Source organism: Mesoplodon bidens (assembly GCF_964165515.1).
Source record: "Mesoplodon bidens genome assembly, chromosome: 1".
Classification (NCBI taxonomy): domain Eukaryota; kingdom Metazoa; phylum Chordata; class Mammalia; order Artiodactyla; family Ziphiidae; genus Mesoplodon; species Mesoplodon bidens.
Window position 1 is genome coordinate 82,902,321 of NC_138176.1, and position 20,833 is coordinate 82,923,153.

Genomic DNA, 20,833 nt, shown 5'->3' on the forward strand with positions numbered 1-20,833 from the left:
GGCTCTACATAATCTTACCCTCCTGATAAACTATCCTCAGTTCCTTCTCCTTGCTTGCTCACCTATACCAGTCCAGCCACATTGGTCACATTCTTCTTTCAACGCACAGAAAATGTTCCTGCTTCAGGTCCTTTGTAAATGCTCCTCTTTCATCCTCCTGTTCTGTTCCTCAGTTATAGATATGACTTTTACTAGCAACCCTATTGTAAATACTGAATCTCTCATCACTTTATGACCCTTAACCTTAACCTGTTTATTTTTTCCTCATTCTTAGTACTTTCTACCACTGCCATATTATGTATTTATTTGTGTTTTATTTCCTGTTTTCCTCCGAAAATAATTAAGCGTTATAAAAACAGGGATTTTTGCATTTTAAAACATTTCTAATTGAGATATAATTGACATAATGTTATATTAGTCTCAGGTGTACAACATAATGATTCATTATTTGTATAAGTTATAAAATGATCAGCACAGTCTAGCTACATTCATTACCATACATAGTTACAATTGTTTTCTTCATTGTGATGAGAACTTTTAAGATCTACCCTCATAGCAACTTTCAAATATACAATATGCTATTGTTAACTATAGTCACATGCTGTACATTACATCCTCATGACTTATTTATTTATAGCCAGAAGTTTGTACCTTTTGACTACCTCCCATTTTTTATCAGCAGTGTTCCTGTCAGTGAAGGTAAAGACTGGCATATAATAGTTGTTCAATAAATATTTGACAAATGAATAGTAGAATGTAAAGATGACCATTGTGCCTGACAGAGAATGATGATCAGGAAGAAGAGTGGATGACATAAGAAAGGAAAGCAAGAACAGTGTGCAGTCACTCCATGGCTTGAAGAAGAGAAGTTGCAGTACCTGCGTTAGCATGGTAAGAGATCACTGTGTCTGCTGTGGGAAGAATGGATTTTTAGGGGAAAAAGATTCAAGAAAAGTTAGAAGCCTAGTGAATAATGTAGCTAAGAGAGAATTTTGGCCTAGACATGCATATTAGTAATGCACACCAGCATCTGCAACAGAGTGGGTAGTGGTAGTGTGATGCACTTAAAACTGGGATGTTTTCAAGCATCCAGGAAGGCAGTTTAACATGAATATCTAAAGATCAGTGCTGAAGGTATGTCTGTGGGAAGGCACAGCATGGTAAGTAAAAACAAGGGACCAGATGAGATTATTTAGATAAGTATAGATGAGTCCATGAGGCACTCCAACAAATACATTTAGGTATTTGAACAAGGCCCAGAGAACAACAGCAAAAAAATGAAAAAGAGAAGCCAGTAGCATAAGAGGTTAAGCCAATAGTATAAGGGTATAAGCTAGGAGAGAGTGGTAAGCCAAAAGAAGCCAATAGTAGTATAAAATGTTTCAAAATGGAAGAAAATAGTTAATGATGCCAAGTGTTCCAGAGAGAGAGTATATAGCTTAAGGATATATAGGCAGCTATTAGATAAGTAACCTGTCATTTCATAATGTCCATAGAATTCATTCATTCAATAACAGCAACAAGGACATGATGCAAAACAGTGTTATTACACTTTGGAGTGGCACTAAATTTTATCAAAGACAGTTACAGAGCTAATATTCTAGTGGTGGTCACAGACATTAAGTAATTAATAGCAAATAAATCACTTTAAAACTATATTTTTCAAAGATGCCATTCTATAATCATTTTCCCTGGTAATTTTCATTCAAGTAGTTGATTCTACAGATATATTTGTACATACAAAAAATAATATATGCAGGGTTATTTATTGCACTATTGCTGACAGCACCATTATATCTGATGGCAAAATAATGTTGAAACAAGATGCTCATCCATTTATTGCTGGGTAAATAAGTAATGTCAGTCAAGTTTCTGTGTAACTGAAATGTGAATGAGGAATGGGTATATGCACTGGTATGAATTGACCACTAAGAATACAGACATAAATATATGAAATAGATATAAATATAAGAAAGTAAAGTACTAAATATTGTTAATACTATAATGCCATTAGTGTAAAAAAAAGCAGAAAAACAGAACATATGTGTTGTTTTGAATATGCATACAGTATTTTCAGAATTTTCTTCAAGACGCTATTTTTTTTTTTTTTTACCTGCGTTTAGATTCAGGACTACTTATTTGGGGCCCAAGGATGGAAACTAGACTTTTACAGTGTATTGTTTTGAGAATTTTAAGTTTGGAAACAAGAAATATATTACTATTATATTACTATACAAAATAAACATTTAAAAAATATACTTTTGAGAAGGGGTGCAGAGTGCTTGGCTTTCACTTATTTTTGTTGTTGTTGATTTTGCTTTCATTTGTTTTATCAGTGTTCTAAAACACTGGTGACAATACGTGTCAGGACACCCTTGTGGGAGGTGGAAGAGAACCCCTTGTCATGAATCCTTCTAATTACATCCTTTTCCCCTGCCTCATCATTACAGATTATTTATAGTGAATCTCTGGTCACTGATATTGATGCAAGTGCATCATACCCTTAGGAGAAAAAACAATTGCAATAGATAGGCTCAGAAACATCTTTAGAATAAAATACAAATCATTTCATAAAGAGAGGTCGGTATCAGTAATTGTTTCATAAATTGTATATTCTGGAGATCATTACTTTTGTATTGAACTCTATCCATGGGCAACATAAGTATTAGATTTTGTTTCTCCTGTGAGTAATGTAATACCTAACATCACTCAGTTCTTATTAAATATGAAGATAATAAATTCAAAAGTATTTCGTGAAGTACAAACCTAGTAGCAATGCACATTTAGCAAATCTTAAATGTCATTGGCACAATTCAGTAAAACATGTCTTTATTTATTTATTTATTTATTTATTTATTTTTGCGGTATGGTACACGGGCCTCTCACTGTCGTGGCCTCTCCCGTTGTGGATCACAGGCTCCGAATGCGCAGGCTCAGCGGCCATGGGTCACGGGCCCAGCCACTCCGGGGCATGTGGGATCCTCCCGGACCAGAGCACGAACCTGTGTCCCTTGCATCGGCAGGTGGACTCTCAACCACTGCGCCACCAGGGAAGCCCCCAAAACATGTCTTTTATTTAAAGCACGTAATTTTCTACATGAGTTTCAGATTTTCTCTTTGATATATTGGGATTAATAGTTGATCAACTGTCTTCACAGAGTGATTGTGAGAAACATAAGATTAAGTTTTGAACTGCTGGGTGTAGAAGTGGTCAGTTAGGACAAGGAGCCAAACTGAAAATGAGAATCAAGCCTTTATTCCTTTACTGAAACAGAGTAGGCAGGAAGCCAAAAAGAGAGGCAGGAATGTTCTGTTTTTTCCCTGGACTGGTATTGGGAAGTGTCAGTCTGATGACACATAGCACAAGTGGGGGTAATACTCTCACTGCTGAGAAGACTTGAATAAAAGACTCCTGGGCTTCCCTGATGGTGCAGTGGTTGAGAGTCCGCCTGCCGATGCCGGGGACACGGGTTCGTGCCCCGGTCCGGGAAGATCCCATATGAGCCCGTGAGCCATGGCCACTGAGCCTGTGCATCTGGAGCCTGTGCTCCGCAGACTCCTGACATTTTGTGGACCCAGGGAGCTTGGGGGTGGGAGAGAAGGAAGGGCTAGGAGTAGAAAAGTACTGAGTTAGAGTGGAGAAGTATCTTAGTCAAGGCTCCCTACCTCAAAAGGATGTCTAAGCAGGAGCTCCTGAACAGTGCTTCAGCCTAAACTTCCATCCCCTCCACCAGGAGGCCTCTGAATGAAGGCACCTGGGCTAAGAATAGAAACAGGCTTCAGAGCATGGCTGGACAGGGAGGGACTTAGAGGAGGCCAGTGGATCTGGGTTTACATCTCTCTCCAGAAAACTGTAATGCCTTAGATGTGCACTCAGTCTGGTGCACAGAGGGCTACTTTCCCCTTTGAGACTGGTCAGGTGAAGCCTTGTGATGGCCTACAGTCAGAATTGAAAGATCACACATAGGATCTGGGCCTGGAGCCAGACTTTTTAATATATTCCCTGACAGTCCAGTGGTTAAGAGTCCACGCTTCCACTGCAGCGGACGCGGGTTTGATCCCTGGTCAGGGAACTAAGATACTGCATGCCAGTATCTTGGAGCAGCCAAAAAAAAAAAAAAAAAAAGTTATGTAAACATGTTTCTAAAACTATAAAGCATTATTTATGTTTAAGTCATACATATTATTAATGCAAATAAAAGCATGAGTATACAAGCAATATTTCCTTATACAGAGAAAATGATTCTATATAATATTTAAATTTAAGAAAAATGTCATGTTACTTTACCCTTGCTTTAACCTCCTGTTATAGATGACTATTGGGAAGATTTTAATATTAACCAGAAAAGAAATTGTTAATATGATAATGTAAAATAGTTTGAGAAGTAATAATTATGCTGATTAAAATGTGAAGGAAACTTTTCTTTGTTGGGAACAATGGGTATTGGATTATGAAAGTATGATTTAATGTCCAAATATCCTATGAAATTTAAAGTGACTCCATGCACATACTGATATTGTATGAATGTATTACCATTTAAAATATTTCTAATAGAATTTGGTTTTATCTTTGATTTTATCTTTCATTTATTATGGATTTCTGAGTCTAGTTGGAGAAAGTATTTGACATCCTTATACAGCAACAGATGCACTATTTGCATAAGTAGGATGTTATATGTGCGCTTGTATTTTTGGCTGCGTCTAGATTTATGACACCAAATTATGTTTTATGCATATGGAAGAAAACCTGATGATGTAATGGATGTCAATATAAAGAAAAGTTAATTTAGTTCCTTTTACAAATAGTAAATGTTTTTACAGTACTCTGGTATAATTTTGGATATATGAATTAATTGCTTCATTCATGGATCTATACATTTTACATAGAAAATTTTTGAAGTAAAAAATATCTTTCATATTTAGAAATCAGCTTCTTTATTTCTAATTATATTCAATTTTAATAATATATTTGAACTCTTTAGTAACTATGTATTAGCTTTCACTAAGATTATGGATATTATCTGCCAACTCCATAATTATATCAGTTTAAATAATTTAAATTAAGCATAATGACATAGTTAATAATTTTTGGAATGTATAATAATTATGTATTTTGGGTATTAAAATACTTTCAGAGAAAAAAAGTTGAAAAACAAGTTTCTTGTTTAAAATATGATACTGAGCCATTTATCTTTTGATGATTCACTTCATTTAGTTCTGATACATCAATTAGAAGCATGTAGCATTGTGAAATAAGCACTAGCTTATTTAGCTCAATTATTCTTGGGTTCAAATCTATGCTCTCTATTATATAGCTAAACAGAGACAAATTAATGAGCTCAGTTTCCTCAGTGGCATTTAAATAGGTAATAAAACCACCACACATTAATATTGAAACATTTTAAATTATATATTCATGTAGATATGTGTATATATTTATGTGCAGTTATATATATACATACATATGTGCATATATGTTTATAATATTGTATATATGTACATATGTATGTGAATATATTTGTATATTTCTATTTGTATATTTAATAACTGGAATATATATAAATTATCTACCCTTCGGAGATAGTGATAAGTATATAGAAATGTAGGGTATTACAGAGAACAGATGAGAGTCAATCTGAGCTGAGTGAAGGATGTATTTGGAAAAAAATACACGGATTGGATATGGCTAGGCTTTTTAGAAACAGGTGAGGACTTAAGAATAAAATGAAAAATAAAAACTATGGTAAAAAGGAATATGGTCATTCATGTAGGAAGCATAAAGAAAGACACAGAAGAGTGAAATTAGATTGTGTAAATGAGAAGGCACTTTTTCTTTATTGTTGATGATGATTAAGCAAGAAGGGAACAGGTTAGTTGAGGGTGTAAATGAGTGGCAGATTTTGTGTGTTATGGAAGAGACTTCGGACTTTATCTATTGGGACAATGTATTTATTAAATAATTAAATTATTCTTTAAAAGATACTTGTTATAGATAGGTAGATAATGGATTTGATAGGTTAATTTTAGAAATAGGAAGATGACTATTGCCATTTTTTACCACATATGGTGGAATTCTGAACAAAGTATATAATGTAGATAGAAAATATAGAAAGCATAAGAAATATTTATAAATTATCTTAAAATTTTAGAAAATGCATCTCTTAGTACATTTTAAAATCTCACATTCTTTTAATTTTATTAGATATTTCAAAGTAGATAGGACCAAACAAATTGAAACAATACTAATTTTAGAAGTATGACATGCAAATAGGTAGGTAGGTGGGAAGATAGATAGATATAGATGCACATGCACACATGAAGCATTCATTTGTATTATATATGTGTGTGTCAATTTCCATCTGGACTAGATTGAATGTGCATGCTAGAACAAAAATTTATTTTCAAAGTTGAGCCTGAAGTGCAGAAAAATAATGAAAATGGGGAAAATTACATCAAAGTTATTCAGGTTAAAGAGACATTTTATTCAAAGTTATCGTTGGAGCATAAGTATAGCTTCAGGTTTTAATTTATGTTTTGAAAAGTTCCAAGGCACCTTTAATTCTAAGCTGTATAAGCTGCTTTCAGGAGAAAACAGACAGAACTACTGTTACATAAGATAGAAAGCACATTAACGTTTTGATCTTGGTGTAGGGAGCAAAGTTTTAGCTCTAGGTGAAAAATGCATGCGGTTAATCGTGACTTCAGAGATATTTGAACAATAAGTACAATTTATGAGCTGGCACTATCCCCATAGTAACTATGTTTCCCTGACTCCTGTGACCATTTAAAAATATTTGCCATTCTATGATATCTATATAAACTTAAAGGTGTGTAATTCTGAAGGGTAAAATTTTTCTGTATTTAAAACATTTTAGTGGAGAAAAAGTCCTTACGTCATTTGATTGAATGACAGAAAAATTCAGCAGAAATGTTTATGATTTATGATAGAGAGCTAAGCCAAATCTACATTTTTATTCATCTAATAATTTATTATAAAACATTTCAAAGACACACAAGGAAAAATATTAACGGAATTCTATGGTGGTAAAGTGGTTAGGACTCTGCGCTTCCACTGTAGGGGGCATGGGTTTGATCCCTGGTCGGAACTAAGATCCTGCATGCTGCGCCACATGGCCAAAAAAACCAAAAAACAAACAAACAAAAAACGATATTAAAAAAATAAAAATGAACATTAGAAAAGGAAAAAAACTAAAAAGGTCATCTATAAATCCATTCCTTAGATATAGCCAGTTTCAATACTACATCATATTTATTTCATGTATTTTAATTATTTAAAAAAAACATAAACAAAGAAATAGGTGACAGAGATTAAGAAGTACAAACTTCTAGTTACAAAATAAATGAGTCATGGGTGTGAAATGTACAGTGTGGGGAATATAATCAAAAATAATGTAATATCTTTGTATGGTGACAGATGGTAACTAGACTTATCCTGTTGATCATTTTATAATATATAAAAATATTAAATCACTTTGTTGTGAACCAGGAACTAACATAGTGTTTTAGGTCAAGTATACATCAAAAACAAACAGATTCATAGTGAGCAGATTTGTGGCTACCAGAGGCAGGGGGTGGAGGGAGAGAGAATAAGATGAAGGAGGTCAAAAGGCACAAACTTACAGTTATAAGGCAAATAAGTACGAGGGATGCAATGTACCACCTGATAAAGATAACTAACACTGCTCTACATTATCTATGCACATTGTTAAGAGAGTAAATCCTAAGAGTTCTCATCACAAGGAAGAGTTTTTCCTTAATTTTGCATTCACATGAGATGATGAATATTCACTGACCTGTTTTTCATTGTGGTAATCATTCCGTGATGTAAGTCAAACCATTATGCTGTACACCTTAAACTTATACAGTGCTGTATGTCAATCATATCTCAAGAAAACTGGAAGGAAAAAATAAATGTTAAAAAAAAAACCACCACATACACAGAGAAAGTGGAAGCACTCATGTCCCTGTTAACTATTTCCTTGTTATTTTCTATTTTCTTCAGGCTTATTTTGTTATTACTTTTATTTTTCACTTCTTGATTTGAAAACAATATGTTTTTACAATATTGTTTTCTTTTTAATATCTTTACTCAAAGCTATAAGATTTCATCTCAGCACTCAGAGGCTTTGACACAGCTTTTTACTGTTGTTATTAATACTTGTCATGTTTCACTTAAAGCCCTGAATAGAGTATAATAATGGAGTTGTATATTTATAACAGCCAGTAGACATTTGTATTATCTTTTAAGCAAAGTTTTATTAGTATATAGTATACCAGGAAAAAATTTTAAAAACCAAAATTGTACATCTCAATTTTTACATACTGAATAAATCCATAAAACCAGCACACAGATAAAGAGATAGAACATAAGCACACCCTTAAAGGCCCCGTTTGTTTCTCCTGGTTGCTGTTTGCTCCAATATAACTACTGTCCTGATTCTTAATAATTTTCCTTGTAATTTAATTTTTGATAAAAGGAATTATATAATCTATATTCTTTTATGACTGGCTTCTTGCTTGTAATGCTATGTTTTTCATACCTATCCACTTTGTTGTGTATGGATATAATTTGCTCATTTTAATTGCTGTATATTATTAAGTTGTATGAATATATCTCAGTCACATTTATCTAAATACTTATCAATGGACACGTGATTTTACTTCTACATTTTTTGGCTATTAAGATTAGTGTTACTATGAATATCTTCAACATGTGTTTTAGTGTGCTCATGAATGTATTTTCACCTTAAGGTGGAGATACTGTACCATTTTGTTTGCAGATGTTTGGTCTGGGTTAATTATTGCTAAATGGTTTTGTAAAGGATATATGTCAAGTTACCCTTCCATCAGCTGTGTATAAGAATTCTATTTTTACCATATTCTCATCAACGTGTAGTATTGTCTGTATTTCTCACTTTAACCACTCTAATGGGCTGTAGTGATGCTGAATTGAGGTTTTAATTTATATTTCCATAATTATTAGTGAATTTAAGCACATCTTTACATATTTACCTGCTATTTGGGGATACTTCATCAGGTAGAGCCTACCCAATTCTTACTTTGTTTCTTTTTTTTTTTTTTTTAAGAAGATGTTGGGGGTAGGAGTTTATTAGTTAATTTATTTATTTTTGCTGTGTTGAGTCTTCGTTTCTGTGTGAGGGCTTTCTCTAGTTGTGGCAAGCGGGGACCACTCTTCATCATGGTACGTGGGCCTCTCACTATTGCAGCCTCTCTTGTTGCGGAGCACAGGCTCCAGACGCGCAGGCTCAGTAGTTGTGGCTCACGGGCCCAGTTGCTCCGCGGCATGTGGGATCCTCCCAGGCCAGGGCTCGAACCCGTGTCCCCTGCATTGGCAGGCGGATTCTCAACCACTGCACCACCAGGGAAGCCCCTTACTTATTTTCTTACTTTTAATTTTAAAAGTATACAGGCCTTTTTTATATATATATATATATATATATATATATATATATATATATATATATTATAATATTGTCTCTCACTCTGTGGTTTGCCTTTTCATTCTCTTATAGTTTCTTTTTGAATAAAAAACTTGTAATCTTGTCAAATTTATCAATATATTTTCTTTATGATTAGCACTTTTGTGTCCTGTTTAAAAAATCTTTGCTTACAAGTTAATAGAAATATTTTATTATTTTTAAGTAATTTGTTAACTTTCATAGTTTAATATACAGTTCATTAAGAATTAGTATTTGTGTGTCAGGTAAAATAATATTTAATTTTTCCATATTCACAATTAGTTGACCCAACAGAATTTATTGTAGAGACCATCTTCTCCTCGCTACACTGAAATGTTATCAGTTAACTGTACATGTAGGTTGGTTTTGAGACTTTCTATTTTGTTCCAGTCTGCTACCCTAGCATCTATACCACCCTCTCTTGGTTTCTGTAGATTTTTTGAGGGTTTTTCTTTTAGTAACTCTTCATAACTGGTAGATGAAATCATGCATCTTTATGATCTTTCAAGATTGACTTTCCTATTTTAATCAGAGAGCGAGTGCGCACTCTTGGTATTTTGGCAGAGAATGCATTAACAGGATTGACATCTTTAAAATGTGAAATGTTCCAAACAAAGAATATCCCTCCACTTATTTAGTTTTCTGTTAACTGTTCTCAAAAATGTTTTGTAGTTTTGGGGTGTTGGTTTTGTATGTAACCCTTAGTTTTATCCTGGGTATTTCTTACAGCAGGGTCTAATTTAGTCTGACGTAAGAATATTGATTCAATCTGACTAGAATTAACTCATATCAGTCCTTAGTATACTGTAGGATAAATTCTGCTGTCTTACTTTTCCAAAGCAGTGCTTTATCAAATAATACTTCAGTAAGCTGGTGGGCAATAGGTACCATAGCTTTCCTTTATTTCATTCTTAAAAGTCATCTAGTATTTCCAACTTCTTTTTTTTGGGGGGGAGGGTAACTTCTGTGTTATTTTTTGACACATGGGGCTTATTTATTTTGTTGAGGTTTCCACTTTTTTTTTTTTTGGCCAGTGGCTACTAAAGTTAAGTTGAGTTTGGAAAATATGTTTTTTAAGTAAAATTTGCCAACACGAGCTAGAAAATATTTATATAAGTTTACAAATCCATTTTGTTAGTTAACACTTCAAGACAATAACATGCTAGTTCATCCTTAGTATATACAGATCACAAAAGTACACATAGATACATAATTTATATTTAGTCAATTTTATTATTTTATGGAAACATTTGAGATTATACATTATAAAATAATGGGCAGGTTATATTGTAACTCTTTCATTGTCTAATTCTACATTCAAGCATATCATATAAAAGGAAATACAAGATAGTTATTATTGCAAAATGTAGCATTTTTTTCCAAATGTACACCTTCACATGCATAAAAAAACTTCAATTCTACTTAAGTTTGCTAGGTTCTGAAACACAGTATATCTTCACAACAACTTGACATAGTTTTATCACAGGAATACAGTTTTAATTTCAAGGAAGAATAATAAAGCTGGTCAAAGCTGCATTTTTGCTATATTAAAGAAATAATTAGTTTGCTTCTAGTAATACATGATATACCAATGAAATATTGATTTTAAAATTTTCAGAAAGAAAATGAAAAGAATATTAACCCTTATTTTATTATAGACTACCTTTAAGCCACACTGCATAATCATGTTACTTCAGTCCATGAAATGCCAATTATAATATCTAAATAAACTTTTAGATTTTAAGCTGCAATCACATTTTCTGTTGGGATTTTCACATTCCATTGGTAGCAAGTTTACATCTGTTAAAATTACTTCAGTTTCGGGCCTCCCTGGTGGCGCAGTGGTTGAGAGTCCGCCTGCCGATGCAGGGGATACGGGTTCGTGCCCCGGTCTGGGAGGATCCCATATGCCGCGGAGCGGCTGGGCCCGTGAGCCATGGCCTCTGGGCCTGCGCGTCCGGAGCCTGTGCTCCGCAACGGGAGAGGCCACAACAGTGAGAGGCCCGCATACCACAAAAAGAAAAAAAAAAAAAAAAAAAAAAAAAAATTACTTCAGTTTCAATATAATATTATGCACTTAAATATTCATACATTTTAAATCAAACATGAATATTTGCTTTCATAAAATGGCTTGAGACCCACTTGAAATACCTGTATATAAAAGGTCTGAAGTTTTGAGAAAATAATTGAAACATCCCAGACAAGTGACATTTATTTTCAAAGCATGAATATTTAAAGTCTTTATAGTCTACAGCTAAATGACTTTATATTCAAGAATAAACATAATTGTATATAATCAATAGAAAATTAAAAATTTGATACATTTATGTGTTCTGTTTTGAAGATTTTTCTCTAATTCAGTAGACACTTGGACTGGAATTGTAAGGGACTATTGAATCTCCACTTCTGTCTTCTGCATTAAATACTTCTTAGCTAGTATTAGTCTTTTTCATGCGTGATTCAAAGTCAGAAATTGATTGTATACCTTTTAGGTTGCCTAATGGAGAGACCAAAATAATCAGTCACTCATAACCCAGTTAACCCTGGATAATCACCCAATATAGCTGTAGAAGCTAAAAATATTAACAAAGTGCACCTATTTTTTTTTTAAATGGAAAGTAGTTTCAGGATTAAAGGAATAAATCTTTCAAAGCAAAGAATCAAATTTATCTCATGTTCCTTTAGTGATACACTGATGCTGATGTATTTTAAAACTCTCAGCATGACTGTGAGGCCAATACCAGTGACAATTTTGTATGCAGTGTAACCTCTATTTCTCCTAGAATTTTGGAGTTTTAATACCTATATTACTCCCGACTCTATCCATCTAGTGGTAAATTAAATGACAAATGAAAGAAATTTAATAACATCACCAGATATTCTCAGTAGTGAACTGTTTGCTTTCCTAAAACATGACATTCTGCATTCAAATAAAATGTAAGTTATGTAGTTGTTTTTACTAAATTAAAAGTTGAAATGATAAATATTATGAAATACTATTAAAACATTCTCATGCATCTATGAGAAAAAATTTTAGGAGTTTTAAAATTTACTGTATCCCTTCCAAACTCAAGATGCAAGTGGTAAATTTTCAGAGTAGAACATTTACTCTAACCATCTACAGTTAGTAAACTAGAACATCTGAAAAGACAAGAAAGTGTATTCTAAATACAACATTACCATATTCACATACGATACCTAATCAGAATAAGAAACCATAGTTTCTGTTTCAACTTTGATATGGCTTAATAATTCAAGTCTCAAGTTTAATGCTGAGCATGGGACAGGGTTATATTTTCTGCATCTAAAAGAGAAGTTGATAGCTATTGAAGCCTACCTTAGCAAACAAACAAAAATCTCAAAACTCTCATCTTACACATAAAGGAACTAGAAAATAAAACAAAGCTCATGGTTAGTAGAAGCAAGGAAATAACAAAGATCATAGTGGAAGTAAATGAAATACAGACTAAAAAAGCAATAGAAAATATCAATGAAACTGGGAGCTGGTTCTTTGAAAAGATAAACAAAATTGATAAACCTTAGCCAGACTCATGAAGAAAAAGAGAGAGTACCCAACTCAATAAAAACAGAAATGAAAGAGGAAAATTTACAACTGACACCACAGAAATACAAAGGATCATATGAGATTACTACAAACTATTATATGCAAACAAATTGCACAACCTAGAGGAAATAGATAAATTCCTAGAAACATAATTTTCCAACACTGAATCAGGAAGAGATAGCAAATCTGACCAGACTGATCATTAGTAATGAAATTGAATGAGTAATCAAAATTCTCCCAACAGACAAAAGCCCAGGACAAGACAGCTTTATAGGGAAGTTCTAGAAAATATTTAAAGAATTAAAACCCATCCTTCTTAAACTATTCTGAAAATTGAAGAAGAAAAAAAACTTCCACATTTATTCCAGGAAGCCAGCATTACCCTGATATCAAAACCAGATAAAAACTCTGTGAAAAAATAAAATTACAGGCCAATAACCCTGATGAACATAAATGAAAAAATTATCAACAAAACATTAGAAAACCAAATTCAACGACACATTCAAAGGACCATATGCTGTGATCAAGAGGGATTTATTCCAGGGATTCAAGGATGGTTCAATATCCACAAATCAAACAGTGTGACACACTAATTTAAAAAAATACACAAAAATCATCATCATTTCAATAGATGTGGCAGAAACATTTGATGAAATTTAATATTTACTTATGATAAAACTCTCAACAAAGTGGATATAGAGGGAACATACCTCAACAAAATAAAGTCCATACACACACACACACACACACACACACACACACACACACACACACACACATATATATATAAAACAAGCCCACAGCTAACATAATAATCAATGGTGAAAAGCTAAAAACTTTTCCTCTAAGATCAGGAGTAACACAAGGATACCCACTGTTGCCTCTTTTATTCAATGTAGTGTTAGAAGTCCTGGCCACAACAATCAAACAAGAAAAAGAGACAGCAAAGGAGAGGTTGTGTGGATTGGGCAAGTAGGTGAAGGGGATTAAGAGGTAAAAACTACCAGTTATAAAATAAATAAGTCAGGTGGTGTAATGTACAGCATACAGAATATAGTTAATATTTAATAACTTGTATAGTGACATCATTACTAGACTTATGGTGAACAATGTGTAACACATGAATGTGAAATCACTATGTTGGACAGCTGAAACTAATAAGTCAACTATACTTCAACTGAAAAAAAATCCCCTATTATGAAGGTGAGAGGAATCCATATCAGCTCTCTGTAAATGCTAGGGCCGTGTGGATGCCCATCAACACATGTGGATGTGCAAGAACCATGAATAAAATTCAGTGACAGAGCATTTTTCTTCAGGACAAAACAGACCATTAACTGTAAATATGTATTATCAGAAGTTACACCTGCATTTATCTCAGACCTAGACTTTCCAAGGAATATAATTTCTTGAGGCCTTTTTGAAAGTTTTAATGGACTTAGTAGGAATGGTAAAGAATAAATATTTCTTGCTAGGATACAAACAGTCTGCCTGGGTTTGAATGAAATATAAACATAGAAGCTGAGTCTTACTGCTTAAAAAATTCACTCAAAAACTATAACCCTAAATTAAGTTATTAATCTATACGTTGGGTATTACACTGTACCCAACTACTCTATGGCTGAAGGTCTGTAACAGTGACCCATGACGGGCCTATATGTGACGAGCATTTCCACAGTCTCCATTAGCTCGGAGGGATATGTTGCAATGCCTGCCTGCATTTGGTCAACTTTTTTAGCAGCAACTTGATTTTTTGTTGGAAAAGTGCATCTCCATATGTACCATCTCCTCCCTCTCAGGAAGAAGATGGCATCATCTTTAGATAAGTGCATGGTTATGGATATTGGTGATTGAAGGGAAGAAGGAAGCAATGATGATCACCCATGATGTTAAGGTAGGTGGGTATCTATTACCTCAAAATTTCAAATTTTATTTTATTTTATGCCTCAGATAAAAGAAGTATGTTATATACTTCTCTATGAATTATGAAAAATGAAGGCAGTATCAAAGCATACAGTCATTAACATTTTTCTCTATGTGGATTCACAATTACAAATTGACACCATTTTTTAAAATGCCTTTGAAGAAACTATCTTCTATTAAAGCATGTTACTCATCTAATCAGCTTAACTATGAAATCAAGATATCAACATATCTTAATAATAATTACTTAAATCATTTTTTATCAATTAAAATTCATATATATGGCAATTCAGATTTTTTTGGAAAGCCAAGTATGCTATTTATTTTTGTTACATTATTTTAGAACTCTGAAAATTAGCTTAAGTAAGGAGAGATAGGCACACAAAAACATTTGTACAACTATAAACATGAAGATTTAAATTGACTTTCCAAATTTATGAAACACTCTCTGTGTACCCATATGAAGACCATTGTGCTGTGTTTAAATTACACTGTATTTCTCACCGTGTAAAACTGCTGCATGTAAATACAGAAAGACAATTTGAAGATTTTTAATTTTTAATTGATTGCATAATGACTCATAGTTTATTATTAGTAAAATATAAATAAAAATGACCTACAATTATTTTACTTTTAAATCAAATCCCCGGATGATCTTATCTCTTTTACATTATATACTGATTACTCTCAAATGAAAACAGCTATTTGATTCCTAATCTTTATTGTGTATAGCTTTGTCAGTTTTGGAGAATATCTTGGATCAAACTGTAGAGCAAAATTATATCTTGCTAAAGATGCATTTTTTTGCTGTAGGTAATACCTCCCAAATATTATTGATATGAATTCTCTTGGCAAATAAGTTAAGAATACCTTAAATACTATGAATTTCATGTACAAAGACTGAAAAGAAAAACACTCCATGTACTCTGCAATACTTTAGTCTCTCCCCTTTAACATAATAGAAAATAATTAATGAAGTTATATTCAAGTTTCTGTTTAGTTACTTTTGAAATCCTTTATTGTATACGCAGCTAAGTTAAAGGTTCAGATGCATTATATGTTGAGAAAAACTGAATATACATAAGTATTCTGTCTAATATTTCCATATCCAAATGTTATGTTGAAAACTTAAAAAAATTTTATTCACATGCTATTATTTGCTGAAATTTTAGAATATGGTATTTTGGTCATTAATGAGTTTTTATGCAAATGCAGTTTTATTCAAAGTAGGCAGTGCCTTTGTGATCTTGAAGTGAAGCCCTTTCCTAAGAGTGTGCAGTGGGAAAAGCCACCAAACACATTAAGGAGAAATTGAAGAAGTGTAACTTAATTTACCACCTGCTCATCATTAGCTAGAAAATATATTTTCTAAATTACATAAAGACTGAAAATGTGTTTTGAATTATTTGAGCTTTGATCTCATTCTTAATTAAAATAATTCTAATTATTTAATGTAATTCTAAATCTCAGATTGTATCAGAGAAATGTAATTCCATGGATAGGGAGCCTTCGATGATGATTGGGGTCTTTGTGGTCCTGAGCCCCAAATGTTCACATGTTCAGCAGTTGTTATTATCATTCCCTCTGCCAGACACAGAGGTGATTAACATGATACAGTAACTAGTAGACATGGCTCCCATTTAAAGAACTTATTGAAGGAGGTAGATTGATGGATGATAGTTAAAAGCTAGGAGAAAATAAACAAATAGATCAGTCAAATTGCATGTGCAATGGTAAAGATATCCTTTAGTTTTATTTAAGGACAAAAGGTTTTTGGAGGAGGTAATGCTTTGGGGAAAAAGGTATAATTCTTGCTGTGTTCTAGAAACTCTATGTGTGAAGGATAGAATTTGAATACAAAATTACAGTAATCTGATGAGTCGGAAATATATCACATATATTCAGAAAAGAGGATAACTTAAAACTAAAATAAGATAGTGAGAGAGGAAAGAAAACTTTAAAAAAAATTTGTGTAGTAACATTGGAAGAATATGTTGGTGATTGTGTGGATGAGGTTTGTAATAAAGAGTTAAACTCTATTTTGATACTTGACTGCAAATAGCTTTTAAGCCTCACACTGCCTCTTTCTGTGTCTCTCACCTGGGCATTAGGATAAGGAAGCCCAGGTGTTTCCCCTTTAGCACGTGTAGGCGATTCAAACCGCCCAATCGCCTGCCTTCTGCTGGGAATCCTCACCCAGGCCCGCCCCCTGACCACAATAAAAGCCTCAATCCAGTCTGCTTTCCTTCTTTCATGCCGTTTTGGATTTGCTCGTGACAGCTCCGCTCGTCCTGGAGAGCTCAGTTATGTAAGTCGTAAATCTTTTCATACCTTGTTGGCTTATGTGTGTCGTCATCTGTCACCACATTCAAACCAAGTTTTGGGTGGAGCTTCTTCCTGTTTTTACAAAGTGGCCTGGGTACAACAACGTTGAAAGGAGTTTAATGGAGTAGGACTTCCAGATTTTTACTGTAGGTAGGTTACTAGACATTGATTCTTTTTTTTTCTTTTATTCTCAAAAAAAAAAAAAAAAAAACCACACACACACACACAAAAACCCAGAAGGGCTGGGGGCTTCCCTGGTGGCGCAGTGGTTGAGAGTCCGTCTGCCGATGCAGGGGACGCGGGTTCATGCCCGGGTTCATGCCCGGGTTCATGCCTGGGTTCGTTCCTGGGTTCGTTCCCCGGTCCAGGAAGATCCCACATACCGCAGAGCGGCTGGGCCCGTGAGCCATGGCCGCTGAGCCTGTGCTCCGCAACGGGAGAGGCCACGACAGTGAGAGGCCCGCGTACAGAAAAAAAAAAAAAAAAAACCAGAAGGGCTGGATCATAATGAAGTTCATTAGGGGTCATGATTTTTCACTTTTATGTTTATTGAATTTAAGGTGCCTGTTGAGATGTTTAGTTGTCTAGCACATTTTTGGCTTAGGAAATCAAAAGGGAATATAGAAATCAGAGTCATTTTAATATAAGGAATAGTTGAAAGCATGCGAAATGAAAATGCCATTTAGTTATAGGTTAAAAGATATCATAGCAACAGATGAATTATCTCATATATATAGCACTTTTCATGCCTTTTAAGTTTTAAGACTTCAGAACTAAATTAGCAGCTTCTAGTAGTTTCGGCAGCTGACTTCTACCACATACGTGCTAATTATAAGTACTCTTTTTCATTTAAAATGTCTTAATAGCATGGATTTATGCACAGCTAGATATTAGTTTCCTCACAAATTCGTATAAAGATGCACCCATTGTTGACATACACTAAGGAAAAAAAAAAATCATTGGGGACTGTTTCCTAATTCATGCCTTCTGGGCTCTTATTTCACCAAACCATATTAAACGGTAGAAAAAACACAAAATCTTAAAAATCTCAGGTAAAATTTTTTTCCAGACATCGCTGTGCTGTGTAAGACTAAATACATTTAGAATAGATAGCCTTCCTCAATGTTTAGTAAACCTTTGCTCAGCTGATTTGATTCTCCTTTAATTGTTTTGGTCACTGATTTCAGTAACAATTATTTCAGCTGTTCTATATCAGAGCACATCATCTTTTAGACATTATTATAGTCTATCTGAGTAACCCAAAATTCTGTGCTCTAATTACGTTATTCAGATGGATACGTAATTAAATTTCTTTGGGCCATAAGCTCATTTCTGTCAACCAGGGAAGCACAACCAGCAATCTAAAGTTAACTTTTAATTTTGTTACTTAGTATGAATGTTCCTAAAGAACACGAAAATGTAAAATTAGTTTACTCTGGGGAGAAACATAAAACTTTATCTTTAAACTTAATTCCTGTCAATTATCATAGAACATTTAGATTTATTAAACTTCTTTTATAAACTTCTTTTATAATTAAATTAAACCACTTTGTCTGTACTTAACATGTTAACATTCATATTTCTCTACTTCTTGTATGAAATTGTCTTGAAATTCAGAAATTATACTCCCTATTCTTTCTTCCTTCTTAAACTCACTTTCTTAATTTTTATAAACCCACCACCACTATTTTTTTTAATCTGAAATATTTAGGATCAAATTTTTACAAATAAAATTGTGTATAAAAATTAAGCCAGCTGATGAGAACACAATCCTTCACTATTTTTCATCTTGAGTTGCATAATCTTTGTGACACTAAAATAATCCATATCTAAGCCACTACTCACTTTGGTATATGAGATTAAAGGTACTTGAGTTCAGTTACTAAGACCATGTTATCTGTTAACTCAGAATACATGAACAGAGTTAGTGTATCGGTTGCTGTCCCAGGGAAGCTGGCACATGTATTCTGTCTGAATTGGATTTTAAAAAAATAACAACTTTAGGAAACGTATAATATTTTAACTAAAATCATCTGGCAATATATTCAGGAAAAAACATCATAATAAAAACATAACTTAAATATATTTGCTTTCTTCTAGTTAATTAGATTCTCCTCAATGCAGACTTGCTGAGAGTGTTGTTCTCCTGTATTTCAAAAGGGTTCCTTTCCCCCTCTCCCTGCTGGAGGCATAAGGTGATTTTAATCTAACATTTACTGTGAGAACATGGTGGCAGGCACTCCTAGAGATAAACCTCAAAAACTAGTGCAGGCTCCCCTGTGACTGGGTGCCCTTGGGGTTTTAAACTGAATTGTCCACACTGAGCTACCAGCATTTTGTCAGTTATAGTTCAGGTTTTCCTACCCTGGCACTGGTTACCTCCATGAGCTCCACCAAGCTCTCAGGAAATAACAGAAAATAACCCCTCATGCTTTCAGCAGGGGGCGAAAAAAGAGACCCTTTTGGAAATATACCAGAACACTCTGTTCTCTTTAACAAGGCCTGACCTCAGGAGAAACTAACCAGAGCCTAACTTTTGGGGTTTTATCAGAGTCTAATGGAACTGGGGGAAGGAATATCCCTAACTCCAGCCCACTGTAGCTATACCATCCCACCTGAGGGAGGAGGGGAAAAAATGAGAAACACTTGTGGAGCTTTCAGACCAGAGGCATAGACTCGCTGACAGACTGAGACCTAGTCATAGAACTATAGTATGCTTCCCCTCCCCCAACACCTCGCCACCCCATTACTAAAGACTTATTTACCACAGTTCCTTTTACCTAGTAGATCATGTCTGGCTGTCAAGAAGTAATTATAAGGCATACTGAAAGGCAAAAAAAAATACCGCCCCCTCCAAAACAAAGTTTGAAAAAGTTTGAAGAGATAGAGCATCAGAACCAGACCTGGCAGGGATGTTAAAATTATCAATATAGGGCATTTAAAACTACTATGGTTAATTTGCTGTATGATAGAGGGCTCTAATGGATAAAGTACATAGCATGCAAAAACAAAAGGGCAGTATAAACAGAGATGGAAATCCTTAAGAAAAAATTACTAGAAGCAAAACACTGTAACGGCAATGAAGAATTACTTTGGTTTTAATAACACACTAGACATAACTGATGAAAGAAGCTCTGAATTTGAAGATACATCATTAGAGACCTTCTATACTGAAAAGCAAAGACAACAAATCCCAAAAATAAGGAACAGAATATCCCCGGACTATGAGTAAATTGTAACATATATGTAGTGGAAATACCAGAAGGAAAAGAGAAACAGAAGAAATATTTGAAACAATAACTGATAATTTTCCCTAATTTAATGTCAGATACCAAACTACAGGTCCAGGAGGATCAAAGAAAACCAAGCCATATAAATGCCAACAAATCTACACCTAGGCATATCACTTTTTAACTACTGAAAATCAAAAATAAAATACTGGAGAAAATAAAAAGCCAGGATTTGGTGCAGGGGGAATACTTTACCTATACAGAAACAGAGATGAGAATTAAAGTCTGAC

At 33.8% G+C, this 20,833-nt stretch overlaps 1 long non-coding RNA gene across 1 annotated transcript; it reads left to right on the forward strand.

Annotated features, from left to right (window-relative positions):
* Positions 1 to 785: 785 nt before the first annotated feature.
* Positions 786 to 17,224, forward strand: LOC308615244. The gene is made up of 3 exons (XR_014015493.1): positions 786 to 891; positions 14,865 to 14,959; positions 17,100 to 17,224. It is a non-coding gene; the product is annotated as an uncharacterized lncRNA (long non-coding RNA).
* The last annotated feature ends 3,609 nt before the right edge of the window (positions 17,225 to 20,833 follow it).